Source organism: Lithobates pipiens, unplaced genomic scaffold (genome assembly GCF_037356315.1).
Source record: "Lithobates pipiens isolate NorthernLeopardFrog02 unplaced genomic scaffold, aLitPip1_a1.2 Scaffold_18, whole genome shotgun sequence".
NCBI classification, from domain to species: domain Eukaryota; kingdom Metazoa; phylum Chordata; class Amphibia; order Anura; family Ranidae; genus Lithobates; species Lithobates pipiens.
The window spans coordinates 408,068,836-408,084,821 of record NW_027507758.1 but is presented as its reverse complement, the minus strand read 5'-3'; the positions used below and the strand labels follow the sequence as shown (position 1 = coordinate 408,084,821).

Here is a 15,986-nt window from a genome sequence, read left to right as displayed (position 1 = left end):
CTAAAGGCAAATATACTGTGCAGCTGCTCTAGATCTGAGGAGAATTTCTGCTGATTTCTATCATCCAATCATGTGCAAGCAAAAATGCTTCTTTTTGTTTTTCCTTGCATGTCATTGAGTATTCTTTGCAAAGTGAAACTACCTCATTTACTAAGCTCTGGAGCAAATGCACTTTCAGTGCACCGCACTGTATATGCCTTTAGTAAATCAACCACATAGTATGCTAAAGGAGAAAAGTGCAAAAAAAGCAATGTGTGCAAAAATACCGTATATACTCGAGTATAAGCCGAGATTTTCAGCCTCTTTTTTGAGGCTGAAAGTGCCCCCCTCGGCTTATACTCGAGTCATCGCTGTCTGCCCGCTCGATCAGCGTGTCGAGCAGACAGACAGCGGCCATTCTATTCAAAAGCCGCGCCTCCGGCTCCGCCTTCGCCTGTGATAGGCGGAACACTGAATTTCCCAGCAGCCTGTGTTCCGCCTATCACGGACATCGTATCATCCTCGTACTACGGACGAGGATGATACGAAGGCAGTGATAGGCGGAACACAGGCTGCTGGGAAATTCAGTGTTCCGCCTATCACAGGCGAAGGAGGAGGCGCGGCTTTTGAATTTTACAATGGCCGCCGAAGAGGGCACGGGACGGAGGCAAGGCAAGGCAAGGCACGGCACGGCACGGCACGGGACGGGACGGGACGGGACGGGACGGAGGCAAGGCAAGGCACGACACGACGGCAAGGCACGGCACGGCACGGGACGGAACGGAGGCAAGGAGGCAAGGCACGGGACGGAGGCTCGGGACAAAGGTAGGCTGGACACACACACACACACACACACACACACACACACAGGGATGGGTGGATGGATGGAGACACACACAGGGATGGGTGGATGGATGGAGACACACACACACAGGGATGGATGGATGGATGGATGGAGACACACACACACAGGGATGGATGGATGGATGGATGGACACACACACACACAGGGATGGATGGACGGACACACAGGGATGGACGGACACACAGGGATGGACGGACACACACACAGGGATGGACAGGCATGTCTCACCCTCGGCTTATACACGAGTCAATAAGTTTGCCAGTTTTTTTGGGGGTAAATTGGGGGCCTCGGCTTATATTCGGGTCGGCCTATACTCGAGTATATACGGTAGATAGATAATAGAAATAAAAAAGAAAGAAAGAAAAAAAAATAGCAAGATCAAAGTTTTATCTAGGTCAATGTCAGGTTTATAGTCGAGGTCAGGGTCAGGTGTCAGTCAGTGCCAACGTGTTTAGGTACAATAAAAAAAAAAAGAAAAATGCAAACTATTATTTCTGGGGCATACTACGGATACAAAAAAAAAATAACATCCACACGTGTGGCATCGTTGCAATCATCCGGAGCAAAGAATTTATTTTGGGTTGCTCTTTGGTGGTAGGTTATGGCAATAGCAAGAAATATACATCAAAATTTGAATGCAGCAGCTCCAGCTGCTTAAAGACGCAGCCCACATATGAACTACAATTGTAAGCACCCGTGTGAATAAGGCCTTACGGTGTGAACAGGGCACAGAGAAAACTATGGTTTTCTACATGACCTTGTGTTCATCTATGCAGACCAACATAGCTCAAGAAGATAGTGTGACTGAGCCATTAGCCTATATTCATACTTCTCTGTGGCCAATTTGATAGGTTTGTACATTCGTTAACGTGCGTTTTCATGCAATGCTATTGTTGTCAATAGGTTCTTTAACGAGTGTGAACGTTGAGGAATAAAAAACAGACACAAACTTTTTCAGCCAACACACGTCACACAGGTGTGACCTAGCACCATTTTTAAAAATGGCTAACCTGCATATATATGCACTAAAATGCCCAGTTGTATAAATGAGCCCTACAGCTGGCTAAAATGATACAAACTCACAATCTCCTTTAAATTCACCAATTCAAACCCGATCAATTTGTAGCCAATCTGGAAAGTTCTCACACCACATGGTTGTTGGAAGATTGTACAACCAGAATGTAAGGCTGGCCATACATGGTTGAATTTTGAAAGCACTTTCTTCTGAAAATCAGAACTTTTGTGCGTTTTGTGATCCGATGTTGCCACCATTGAATTCGAAAATTTGACTAACCAAGCCTTCAATTTGCTACAGAAAATAATTTTTATGGCTGGGAATCTTCTTTTATATCCGGGAATTTTCTTTACGTGCGCACGCGCATTTATTTTTCAATTACATTTTCTCACACAATTTCCCCATCATTGATTGGAATGATTTTTTCTCAAAAAATTGCCCAATTACTCAAATTCAATGGCCGCACGAAAATCGGCTGTTGCTGCAGCCTGCTAATGGTGCGAAATTATAACAGAAATTCTTAGATAAGATTTTCGAACGAATTTTTTTTTCAAAATTCGACCCGTGTATGGCCTGCCTAACCACTTCAGCCCCGGAAGATTTGGCTGCTCAATGACCAGAGCACTTTTTGCGATACGTCACTGCGTCGCTTTAACTGACAATTGCGTGTTCGTGTGATGTTGTAAACAAACAAAATTGACGTCCGTTTTTTCCCACAAACAGAGCTTTCTTTTGGTAGTATTTGATCATCCCTGCGGTTTCTATTTTTTGTGCTATAAACAAAAAAAAAAAAAAGAGCGAGAACTTTGAAAAAAAAAAAACCACAATATTTTGTACTTTTTGCTTAAATAAATATCCCCAAATTTTTTTTAAAAAAGCTAATTTTTTTCTCAGTTTAATATTTATTTCAGGTACTTATATGGTGCCGCCAATTTACGCAGTGCTTTACATATACATTTACATCAGTCCCTACCCTCAAGGAGCTTACAATCTAAGGTCCCCAACTATCATTCATACATACAAGGGACAATTTAGACAGGATCCACTTAACCTACCAGCATGTCTTTGGAGTGTGGGAGGAAACTGGAGTACCCGGAGGAAACACACACAGGCACAGGGAGAACATGCAAACTCCAGGCTGCTAGTGTCGTGGTTGGGATTTGAACCAGCAACCCTTCTTACTGCTAGGTGAAAATGCTTTCCACTACACCACTGTGCCACCCTTTAGGCCAATATGTATTCTTCTACATGTTTTTGGTAATAAAAATCGCATTAAGCGTATATTGATTGATTTGCGAAAAAGTTATAGCGTCTACAAAATAGGGAATAGAGCTATGGCATTTTTTATTTATTTTTTCTTTTAACTAGTAATGGCCGCGATCTGCAGTTTTTATCTTGACTGACATTATTGCGGACACATCGGACACTTCTGACACATTTTTGGGACGACGGACAATTATACAGCAATCAGCACTATAAAAATGCACTGATTACTGTATAAATGTCACTGGTAGGGAAGGGGTTAACACTAGAGGGCGATCAAGGGGTTAACTGTGTTCCCTAGCATGTGTTCTAACTATGGGGGAGGGGACTATAGGAGATGACAGCTCATGGTTCCTAGCTATCAGGAACTCATCATCTGCATCTCCTCATAGAACGGGGATTTGTGGTATTTGTATTAATTTGTTGATCTGTATTTTCAATAAAACACTTTGTACAAGAACAGGGATTTGTGTATTACACACACACGTCCCTTTTCTGGCTCTCGTGCCCGCGATCGCCGCGACTGCCGATCACGAGCATTGGCACCCCCGGGTGCTATCCCCCTTAAAGGAGCCGATGTATAGCTACAACGGCTCGCAGGATCGTGCCGACCTGCTGCAGTATAATGACGACGGCTGGTCGGCAAGTGGTTAATGTACACGGGATGTTTTACAACCTCTCCTGAATGATTTAACTTGACAGATAGTAACCAGCGTTTAAAAACATCCATTTTGCCACGTTTTACATGCCGCTTTTAGCCGTGTTTGCATTTAGAAGTGTTTTTTTTTTTTCCATTATTACTGTTAAAATTAAAAAACGCGTGTAAATGAAACATGGCTAAAAGCGAGTTACTGCGTTGCAGGTGTTTGGCCTTTCAAATGCCTCTGACTATCCGACCTGAACACATTTTTTTGCTTTCCAAAAAATGCTTCTAAACTCAACTGCCCAGAAAGGTCTTTAAACGTCCCTGTGTACATGTACTGATTAGATACCATAGAGGAGAGTTCAGAGGCAGCTGAAAAAACACCCGACTGCTCCTAAGCGTCCGTTTACCAGCAGCGTACATGAGGCCGTACATGTATGGTCAACTTAACTAAGAGCAGCCAAAAGTCCACATGGTCAGGTTTCTAGTATAACAGCACGGACGGCGTTAATGTAAAGTGTGAAATATCATTAGGTGCAAATTGTAAATAAATTGTCCCATTTTATATATACCTAAAAAGAGAATGTACATTTTACAATAGCATTGTTGTTACACTGGAGACTTGCTCCTGTAAAGCAATCATAGACCGTGTGATGTATAGCACGTTTCCCCAAAGCACAACACTCCTACTTCCAGCAACATCACACCTGTAAACAAAAGGGAGGATTCAGGAGTGTCCATTGGATGTGAACATGGTGGGAGCCCACACAAACCCTAGTAGTAAGCTCTTCTGAGGAGGGTCTTGTATTGTATTGTATTGTAACTGTATTGTCTCCCTTTTATATGGTACAGCGCTACATAAACTGCTGGTGCCATATAAATACTGTATAATAATAATCATTTGGTAATGCCCATTAGAAAAGCCCTGGAAAGCGGCAGAGCACCTGGGACGATATTGTGTAACTGAAGGAAAACTTTTAGCCTATGTTCACACTGACCTGGCACGTATTTCAGAGACATCTGTGTGTGTTCATACACAGATCTCTATTGACAGTCCTAAAAAGTAGATAGAGTGGTGAGGGACTAGAACACCTGTCAGCGCCCTCATTATGGAGATCCTCCCCCTCTATTTGTCCTGTTTACCATTATCATTGGAAGCAAAAATAAAAGTAAAAAAAAAAAAAAAAAATCGTACATTTAAGGCCTCATTCTCAGGATCGGACCGGGTGGGATGTCAGCGGATATGTCACCATTGACATCCGTCGTTCCATACACTAGCACGGAACGCCCGTTCAGGTCTGCCATCAAAACTGACAGGGGGACCTGAACGGTCTGCCAGTGTGAAAGGGGCCTCAGGGCTCATGCACATTGCATCTCAAAGAAGTTCAAATAAGCTGCTCCTGCAGGCTTTTGTGCTCTCATTGTTTCTGCCAGGGAACTCCCCTCCATGTTAGCCAATGGGGGTTATTTACTAAAGGAAAATCCACTTTGCACTACAAGTGCACTTGGAAGTAAAGTCGCTGTAGATCTGAGGGGGACATGCAAGGAAAATAAAAAACAGCATTTTAGCTTGCACATGATTGGATGATAAAGTCAGCAGAGCTTCCCCTCATTTCAGATCTACCCCTTAGATTTACAGCGACTGCCCTTCCAAGTGCACTTGCAGTGCAAAGTGGATTTACCTTTCGTAAATAACCCCCAATGCATCCATGCACACTGTGGCTTTTTCAGTTTACAGGCATATAAAAAAAAAATTATAAATAAATACAAATAAAAAAACACAAAACTTTCCTTTTTGAAAGGAGCTTTCGAGCAATAAAGACATCTAAAGTGCCAAAAAAAAGCATTCTTAGGCTCAAAAAAGCTCAAAGAAGCCTGAAAACACACAAAAAAAATACAGGAAAAATTCACTCAGGGGAGGGTTTGTGAAAAAAAATATGCTTATGCTCAAAAGGCTTGAAGAAGCTCAATAAAAAAAAAGAAAAGAGCACAAAAAAGCACAAGTTTTTTCAAGCAGAATTAAAAGCAGCTTGGTTTGAGGAGCAGTGTGCATGAGCCCCAAGCTTGACACCAGGCAGGGAAATCTTCCAATGGTGATCCTGGAGACACCTCAAGATTCCCTCACATTGAAGGGATTTGCATATCACTTCCTGTTTTGGCTGTGGGACAGGAAGTGAATGGAAATCTCCCCAATGGGTCCCCAATGGCAAAAAGAAACAGATGAGTTATAATCCCTCTAACTATCCAAAATGAAAACAAAAAGTTTTGTCTTTAGTTACACATGTTACAAAACCAGGACTCTGCATTCACTATATCTGGTCTTCCACAGTACACAGAACATGGAAATTAAATTATTTGTAGTAAATATAAACAGCTAAATACATTTTCTCATCAACAGTATATAGCAGTCTTGTGACTTCTATCAGTGTCCAGCCAAGCACTAGTTAAATCTTGTAGGAGGAGTTTTCATCCTGCTCGGACTGTCCTATGAGGCTGCATGACCCCTGACCCTCTGTCTGGACAGTGCTGAATGGCTTTGTGCTGATCACATGCATCCTCCCAAGAAAAAAAACTCTCCAGCCATACACACCAAACTGAGCATGTGCAGAGTGCCCCCAAGGCTCTGTACTATCAGGAGATGGATTGGGGACTGTGAAAGAAGGGGAGGATCAGAGAAGACAGTATCAAACAGCCTTTTTACAGAATGCAGAGGATTAACTCCTTAGGTTTCAGTGAGTATAACAAGCATGCTTTACTGTATATACAGACTGATATTACTGTTGTGGGTTTAGTAACACTAAGTCCTGTAAATTATGAGGGTAGGTCTCTGTGAATCGGACTTGTTTTTCCAGTACATCCCATAGATGCTCAAATGCAATGAGATCTGGAGAATTTGGAAGCCAAGTCAACACCTCAAACCATTCTTGATTACATCAGACCAGGCCACCTTCTTCCATTGCACTGTAGTCCAGTTCTGATGGTCACATGACCATTGTAGGCACTTTTGGCTGTGGGCATGGGTCAGCATGGGCACCCTGACCAGTCTGCATCTACACAGCACCATACACAAACTGTTCTGACACCTTTCTATGGGAAACAGCATTGACTTTTCAGCTACAGTATCTCTTCTACTGGATTGGACTACACAAGCCAGCCTTTGGTTCACCCGTTTTCCTTGCTTTGACCACTTTTGGTAGGTCCTCTGCAGACCGGGAACATCCCACAAATACGGCAGTTTTGGAGATGCTCTGACCCTGTCATATAACCATTACAATTTGGCCCTAGTAAAAATCACTTACATCCTTACGCTTGCCCATTTTACCAGCTTTCAACGCACCAACTTCAAGGACAACATGTTCACTTCCTGCCTGATATATCCCACCCACTTCCAGATGTCATTACCCGTGTAGAACAATGCACACTCATTCCCTTCTATGGGCTTCTTTCCTTTCCTCCCACACTGACAGGAAATGCCGATAACTGCCATTTGTTTACATAGGATCAGCTGTGATTGGTTCTTTACCATGTGATCAGCTGAGTCCAATGTCATTGGCTCTTTACTCTGATCAGTGATGCGCTGTGTTCAAGAGACGCGATTGCTGCGTTGCGTGCCCCTGGGAGTGCGCACGAGCAGCGCCATGTGACATCCACCCGGAAGGAGGAGCCGTCAATCTGCTATAGGCTGGGCGGTTGGGAACTGGTTAATGTTGGTAAGATATGTAATGGCATCACTGCCGATAGGGTTAAATATATGTGTAAAAAACATGTTCACACTTCCTGTGTTTCTGCCATAAAGGGGTTTGTAGCTTTATAAAATGCAGCCCCAGTGCTGTGTACTGAGATGTGGGGGTACCATTCACATGTATGTGCCCTAGGAGCACTGTGATTGGGGGACACATGATTCCTGCACCCACATACATGTCACCTGACTTCTGTTTGTTTATATTTATAAAGATGTTATATATCACAACACCGCAATACCAAAAATAATGACATGCTACAACATTGTTACTCCACAGTGTCCACTGAGACCATTCACTTCACTAAAATACCACAAACCTGACAGAGGAGCCCTCCCCCCCACACTGACAGGGGGTCCTCCCACCCATTGACAGGGGGTGCCTTCTCCCCCCACATACTGACAGAGGAGCCCCCCCCCCCACACACACCGACAGAGGAGCCCCCCCCCCACACACACCGACAGAGGAGCCCCCCCCCACACACACCGACAGAGGAGCCCCCCCCCACACACACCGACAGAGGAGCCCCCCCCACACACACCGACAGAGGAGCCCCCCCCCACACACACCGACAGAGGAGCCCCCCCCACACACACCGACAGAGGAGCCCCCCCCACACACACCGACAGAGGAGCCCCCCCACACACACCGACAGAGGAGCCCCCCCACACACTGACAGAGGAGACCTCCCCCCCCCACACACTGACAGGGGGGCCCCCCCCCACACATACACTGACAGAGGAGCCCTCCCCCCCACACACTGACAGAGGAACCCTCCCCCCACACACCGACAGAGGAGCCCTCCCCCCCACACACCGACAGAGGAGCCCCCCCCACACACACACCGACAGAGGAGCCCCCCCCCACACACACCGACAGAGGAGCCCCCCCCACACACACACCGACAGAGGAGCCCCCCCCCACACACACCGACAGAGGAGCCCCCCCCCACACACTGACAGAGAAGCCCCCCCCCACACACACTGACAGAGGAGCCCCCCCCCCACACACTGACAGAGGAGACCTCCCCCCCCCACACACTGACAGGGGGGCCCCCCCCCACACATACACTGACAGAGGAGCCCTCCCCCCCACACACTGACAGAGGAACCCTCCCCCCACACACCGACAGAGGAGCCCTCCCCCCCACACACCGACAGAGGAGCCCCCCCCACACACACCGACAGAGGAGCCCCCCCACACACACCGACAGAGGAGCCCCCCCCACACACACCGACAGAGGAGCCCCCCCCACACACACCGACAGAGGAGCCCCCCCCACACACTGACAGAGGAGACCTCCCCCCCCCACACACTGACAGGGGGGCCCCCCCCACACATACACTGACAGAGGAGCCCTCCCCCCCACACACTGACAGAGGAACCCTCCCCCCACACACCGACAGAGGAGCCTCCCCCCCACACACCGACAGAGGAGCCCCCCCACACACACACCGACAGAGGAGCCCCCCCCCACACACACCGACAGAGGAGCCCCCCCCCACACACTGACAGAGAAGCCCCCCCCACACACACTGACAGAGGAGCCCCCCCCCACACACACTGACAGAGGAGACCCTCCCCCCCCCACACACTGACAGGGGGGCCCCCCCCCAACATACACTGACAGAGGAGCCCTCCCCCCCACACACTGACAGAGGAACCCTCCCCCACACACCGACAGAGGAGCCCTCCCCCCCCACACACGACAGAGGAGCCCCCCCCACACACACACCGACAGAGGAGCCCCCCCCACACACACCGACAGAGGAGCCCCCCCCCACACACTGACAGAGAAGCCCCCCCCCACACACACTGACAGAGGAGCCCCCCCCCACACACACTGACAGAGGAGACCTCCCCCCCCACACACTGACAGGGGGGCCCCCCCCACACATACACTGACAGAGGAGCCCCCCCCCACACACACCGACAGAGGAGCCCCCCCCCACCACACACTGACAGAGGAGACCTCCCCCCACACACCTGACAGGGGCCCCCCCCCCACACATCAACTGACAGAGGAGCCCTCCCCCCACACACTGACAGAGGAACCCTCCCCCCACACACCGACAGAGGAGACCTCCCCCCCCACGCACCGACAGAGGGGCCCCCCACACACACACTGACAGAGGGGCCCCCCACACACACACACTGACAGAGGGGCCCCCCACACACACACTGACAGAGGGGCCCCCACACACACACCGACAGAGGGGCCCTCCCCCCACAGACAGACGGGGCCCTCCCCCCCACACACACAGACAGAGGGGCCCCCCACACACCAACAGAGGAGCCCTTCCCCCCACGCACTGTCAGAGAAGACCCCCCACACACTGACAGAGGAGCCCCCCCACACACACTGACAGGAGGAGCCCTCCCCCCCACACACACACTGACAGAGGGGCCCCCCACACACCAACAGAGGAGCCCTTCCCCCCACGCACTGTCAGAGAAGACCCCCCACACACACGACAGAGGAGCCCTCCCCCCACACCACTGACAGAGGAGCCCTCCCCCCCACCACACTGACAGAGGAGCCCCCCCCCACACACTGACAGAGGAGCCCTCCCCCCACACACTGACAGAGGAGCCCCCCCCCACACACTGACAGAGGAGCCCCCCCCACACACACGACAGAGGAGCCCTCCCCCCACAGACAGAGGGGCCCCTTCCCCCCACACACCGACAGGGAGCCCCCCACACATACACTGACAGAGGAGCCCTCCCCCCACACACCGACAGGGGGGCCCCCCCACACACCGACAGGGGGGCCCCCCCACACATACACTGACAGAGGGAGCCCTCCCCCCACACACTGACAGAGGAACCCTCCCCCCACACACCGACAGAGGAGACCTCCCCCCCCCCACACACTGACAGAGGGGCCCCCCACACACACACACACTGACAGAGGAGCCCCCCCACACACACCGACAGAGGAGCCCTCCCCCCACAGACAGAGGGGCCCTTCCCCCACACACTGACAGAGGAGCCCTCCCCCCCACACACACACATGACAGAGGGCCCCCCCACACACCAACAGAGGAGCCCTTCCCCCCACGCACTGTCAGAGAAGACCCCCCACACACTGACAGAGGAGCCCTCCCCCCCCCCCACACACACTGACAGAGGAGCCCTCCCCCCCCCCACACACACTGACAGAGGGGCCCCCCCCACACACACCGACAGAGGAGCCCTCCCCCCACAGACAGAGGGGCCCTTCCCCCCCACACACTGACAGAGGAGCCCTCCCCCCCCCCACACACACTGACAGAGGAGCCCTCCCCCCCCCCCACACACACACTGACAGAGGGGCCCCCCACACACCAACAGAGGAGCCCTTCCCCCCACACACTGTCAGAGAAGACCCCCCACACACTGACAAGAGGAGCCCTCCCCCCCCCCCCAACACACACTGACAGAGGAGCCCTCCCCCCCACACACACACTGACAGAGGGGCCCCCCCACACACACACCGACAGAGGGGCCCTTCCCCCCCACACACTGACAGAGGGGCCCTTCCCCCCCACACACTGACAGAGGGGCCCCCCCACACACCAACAGAGGAGCCCTTCCCCCCACGCACTGTCAGAGAAGACCCCCCACACACTGACAGAGGAGCCCCTCCCCCCCCACACACACACACTGACAGAGGGGCCCCCCCCACACACACTGACAGAGGGGCCCCCCCACACACCAATAGAGGAGCCCTTCCCCCCACGCACTGTCAGAGGAGACCCCCACACACTGACAGAGGAGCCCTCCCCCCCCCCCACACACACTGACATGAGGGGCCCTTCCAACACACACTGACAGGAGAGGCCCCACACACACACACACACACGAGAGCCCTTCCCCAAATACACCACTGACACGAGGGGCCCTTCCCCCACACACACTGAAATGAGAGGCCCTCCCCCCCCCCCCCCACACACACACACACACACACACGACACAAGGGGGCCCTTCCCCCCCCACACACACATACACACGAGAGGCCCCTCCCCACACACACTGACATGGAGGGGCCCTTCCCCCCACACACACACTGACATGAGGGGCCCTCCCCCCCCACACACAGACACAATAGGCCCTCCCACACACACACACACACACCGACACGAGAGGCCCTTCCCCAACATACACACTGACACGAGGGGCCCTTCCCCCACACACACACACTGACACGAGAGGGCCCCCCCACACACACTGACATGAGGAGCCCTTTCCCCACACACACACTGACATGAGGGACCCTTCCCCCCCACACACACACTGACATGAGGGGCCCTCCCCCACACACACACTGACACAAGGGGCCCTCCCCCACACACACACACACTGACACGAGAGGCCCTTCCCCCACACACACACACACTGACACGAGAGGCCCTTCCCCCCCACACACACACTGACATGAGGGACCCTTCCCCCACACACACACTGACATGAGGGGCCCTCCCCCACACACACACTGACACAAGGGGCCTTCCCCCACACACACACACTGACACGAGAGGCCCTTCCCCCACACACACACACACTGACACGAGAGGCCCTTCCCCCCCACACACACACTGACATGAGGGGTCCTTCCAACACACACACACTGACACGAGAGGCCCCTTACCCCCCCACACATATACACTGACACGAGGGGCCCTTCCCCCACACAGACACGAGAGGGCCCCCCCCACACACACACACACCCCGACACGAGGGGCCCTTCCCCCACACACACTGACACGAGGGGCCCTTCCCCCACACACACTGACACAAGGAGCCCTTCCCCCCACACACACTGACACAAGGAGCCCTTCCCCCCACACACACTGACACAAGGAGCCCTTCCCCCCCACACACACACTGACACGAGGGGCCCTTCCCCCCCACACACACACACCCCGACACGAGGGGCCCTTCCCCCACACACACACCGACTCGAGGGGCCCTTCCCCCCCACACACACACCGACACGAGGGGCCCTTCCCCCACACACACACACCGACACGAGGGGCCCTTCCCCCACACACACACACACACACACACCGACACGAGGGGCCCTCCCCCCCACACACTGACATGAGAGCCCTCCCCCCCACACACACTGACATGGGGGGCCCTTCCCCCCCACACACTAGCATGGGGGGCCCTTCCCCCCACACTCAGACATGAGGGGCCCTTCCCCCACACACTGAGGGGCCCTTCCCCCGCACACTGACATGAGGGGCCTTTCCCCCCACACTCAGACATGGGGGGCCCTTCCCCCCACACACACTGACATGAGAGGCCCTTCCCCCACACACACACACTGACATGAGGGGCCCTTCCCCCCACACACCCCGACATGAGGGGCCCTTCCCCCCACACACCGACATGAGGGGCCCTTCCCCCCCACACACCGACACGAGGGGCCCTTCCCCCCACACACCGACACGAGGGGCCCTTCCCCCCACACACCGACACGAGGGGCCCTTCCCCCACACACCGACACGAGGGGCCCTTCCCCCCACACACCGACACGAGGGGCCCTTCCCCCCACACACCGACACGAGGGGCCCTTCCCCCCACACACCGACACGAGGGGGCCCTTCCCCCCCAACACACCGACACGAGGGGCCCTTCCCCCCACACACCGACACGAGGGGCCCTTCCCCCCAACACACCGACACGAGGGGCCCTTCCCCCCCCCCCCAAACACACCGACACGAGGGGCCCTTCCCCCCCCCAACACACCGACACGAGGGGCCCTTCCCCCCCCCAACACACCGACACGAGGGGCCCTTCCCCCCTCCAACACACCGACACGAGGGGCCCTTCCCCCCTCCAACACACCGACACGAGGGGCCCTTCCCCCCTCCAACACACCGACACGAGGGGCCCATCCCCCCCCCCCACACACCGACACGAGGGGCCCTTCCCCCCACCACACACCGACACGAGGGGCCCTTCCCCCCACCACACACCGACACGAGGGGCCCTTCCCCCCACACACCGACACGAGGGGCCCTTCCCCCCACACACCGACACGAGGGGCCCTTCCCCCCACACACCGACACGAGGGGCCCTTCCCCCCCCCCACACACACACATCGACACGAGGGGCCCTTCCCCCCCCACACACACCGACACGAGGGGCCCTCCCCCCACACACACACACCGACACGAGGGGCCCTTCCCCCCACACACACTGGCATGGGGGGCCCTTCCCCCCACACTGAGACATGAGGAGCCCTTCCCCCGCACACTGATGAGGGGCCCTTCCCCCGCACACTGACATGAGGGGCCCTTCCCCCCCACACACTGATGAGAGGCCCTTCCCCCACACACACTGACATGAGGGGCCCTTCCCCCACACACACTGACATGAGGGGCCCTCCCCCCACACACTGACATGAGGGGCCCTCCCCCCACACACTGACATGAGGGGCCCTTCCCCCACACACTGACATGAGGGGCCCTTCCCCCACACACACTGACATGAGGGGCCCTCCCCCACACACACCGACACGAGGGGCCCTCCCCCCACACACACCGACACGAGGGGCCCTCCCCCCCCACACACACCCTGACACGAGGGGGCCCTTCCCCCCACACACTAGCATGGGGGGCCCTTCCCCCCACACTCAGACATGAGGGGCCCTTCCCCCCACACACACTGACATGAGGGGGCCCTTCCCCCACACACACTGACATATGAGTGTTTCCTGCCTATGACAGAGCAGGGTGTCCCCTGATAGGAGCACAGGGAAGGGTTAAGGAGCAGGCAGTGGGGGAAGGGCCGGCATTCCTCTGTGTCCCAGGGAGGAAGGGGGATGGGCAGCAGTCTGTCTCCAGCAGGGAAACGGTTAACAGTCAGCCATTAGTAGAGCCTCCCCTCCCCCCATAGTGAGCTTCTCAGGCAGGGATTCCCTCCACAACACTACGGACACTGACAGCGCTACATGACATACTCCGTCCCATCCCCCACACCAATACCACTATACAAAACAAGGACACTTACCTGGAGATGGTGGCCGGATGGTCGGCTCCCTCCCACACACCGAGCGGGCACTAATAGTCACTTATTACCCGGGATGGGGGAGGGGGTGTAGAGATCGGTGAGGTGGGGGAGGGGGCAGTAATTCCACTGATGAGGCTGGAGAGGAATCGAGGCACAATGTACAAAGATATTAGAAGAGAGCCAGCCAACGGCTCCCACATCCGACACCACCAGTGTGACCGGCCGGCCCAAAGTGACGGAGGCTCTGTGCTTTACACACTGTGTACAACACACTATACACACTGTACTACACTATACACACTGTGTACAACACACTATACACAACACACTGTGTACTACACTATACACACTGTGTACAACACACTATACACACTGTGTACAATACACACTGTACTACTCACACCACACTGTGTACAACACACACTGCACAATATACACGGTGTACAACACACTATACACACACTGTACTACACACAATACACACTTTGTACAACACTACACAATGCACACTGTGTACAACACACACACCACACTATACACACTGTGTACAACACTATGCACTACACTATACACTCTGTGTACAACACTACACATACCACACTGTGTACAACACACTACTCTATGCACATTGTGTACAACACACCACACTACACTATACAAACTGTGTACAACACACTGTGTACTACACACACTGTGTACAGCACACCACACTACACACACTTTGTATAACACTACACATACCACACTATACACATTCTGTACAATACTACACTATATACACCACACTATACACACTGTGTACAACACACTACACACACTGTGTACAACACTATACACACCACACTGTACAATACTACACTATACACACTGTGTACAACACTACACATACCACACTATACACACTGTGTACAACACTGCACACACACACTATACTATACACACTGTGTACAACACTACACATTCCACACTGTGTACATCACACTGCTCAATACTACACTATACAAACCACATTATACACACTACGTACAACACTACACACCACACGGTACTATACACACTGTGTACAACACTATAGACACCACACTGTACAATACTACACTATACACACCACACTGTGTACAACTATACACACCACACTTCGTACAACACTGCACATACCACACTATACAACACTACACATACCACACTGTACTACACACCACACTACACTATACACACTGTGTACAACACTACACATACCGCACTGTACACACCATGTACAACACTACACACCACACTATACACACTGTGTACAAGACTACACCACAATATACACACTGTGTACAAGACTACACACCACACTATACATTATACATACTGTGTACAACACTATACTATAAAAAGCACACTGTACACACGGTCTACAACACTACACATCACACTATAAACACTGCCTAAAACACTACACACCACACTGTGTACAACACTACACACCAC

At 53.1% G+C, this 15,986-nt stretch overlaps 1 protein-coding gene across 1 annotated transcript in view; it reads right to left on the bottom strand.

The window, feature by feature from the left end:
* TBL1XR1 (TBL1X/Y related 1) overlaps positions 1-14,702 on the bottom strand; it is a 233,468-nt gene extending 218,766 nt beyond the window's left edge. Inside the window, exon 1 of the mRNA XM_077487946.1 lies at positions 14,511-14,702. The gene's annotated coding sequence lies outside the window, so the exon portion shown is untranslated. The remainder of the gene's footprint in view (positions 1-14,510) is intronic.
* Positions 14,703-15,986: the final 1,284 nt, after the last annotated feature.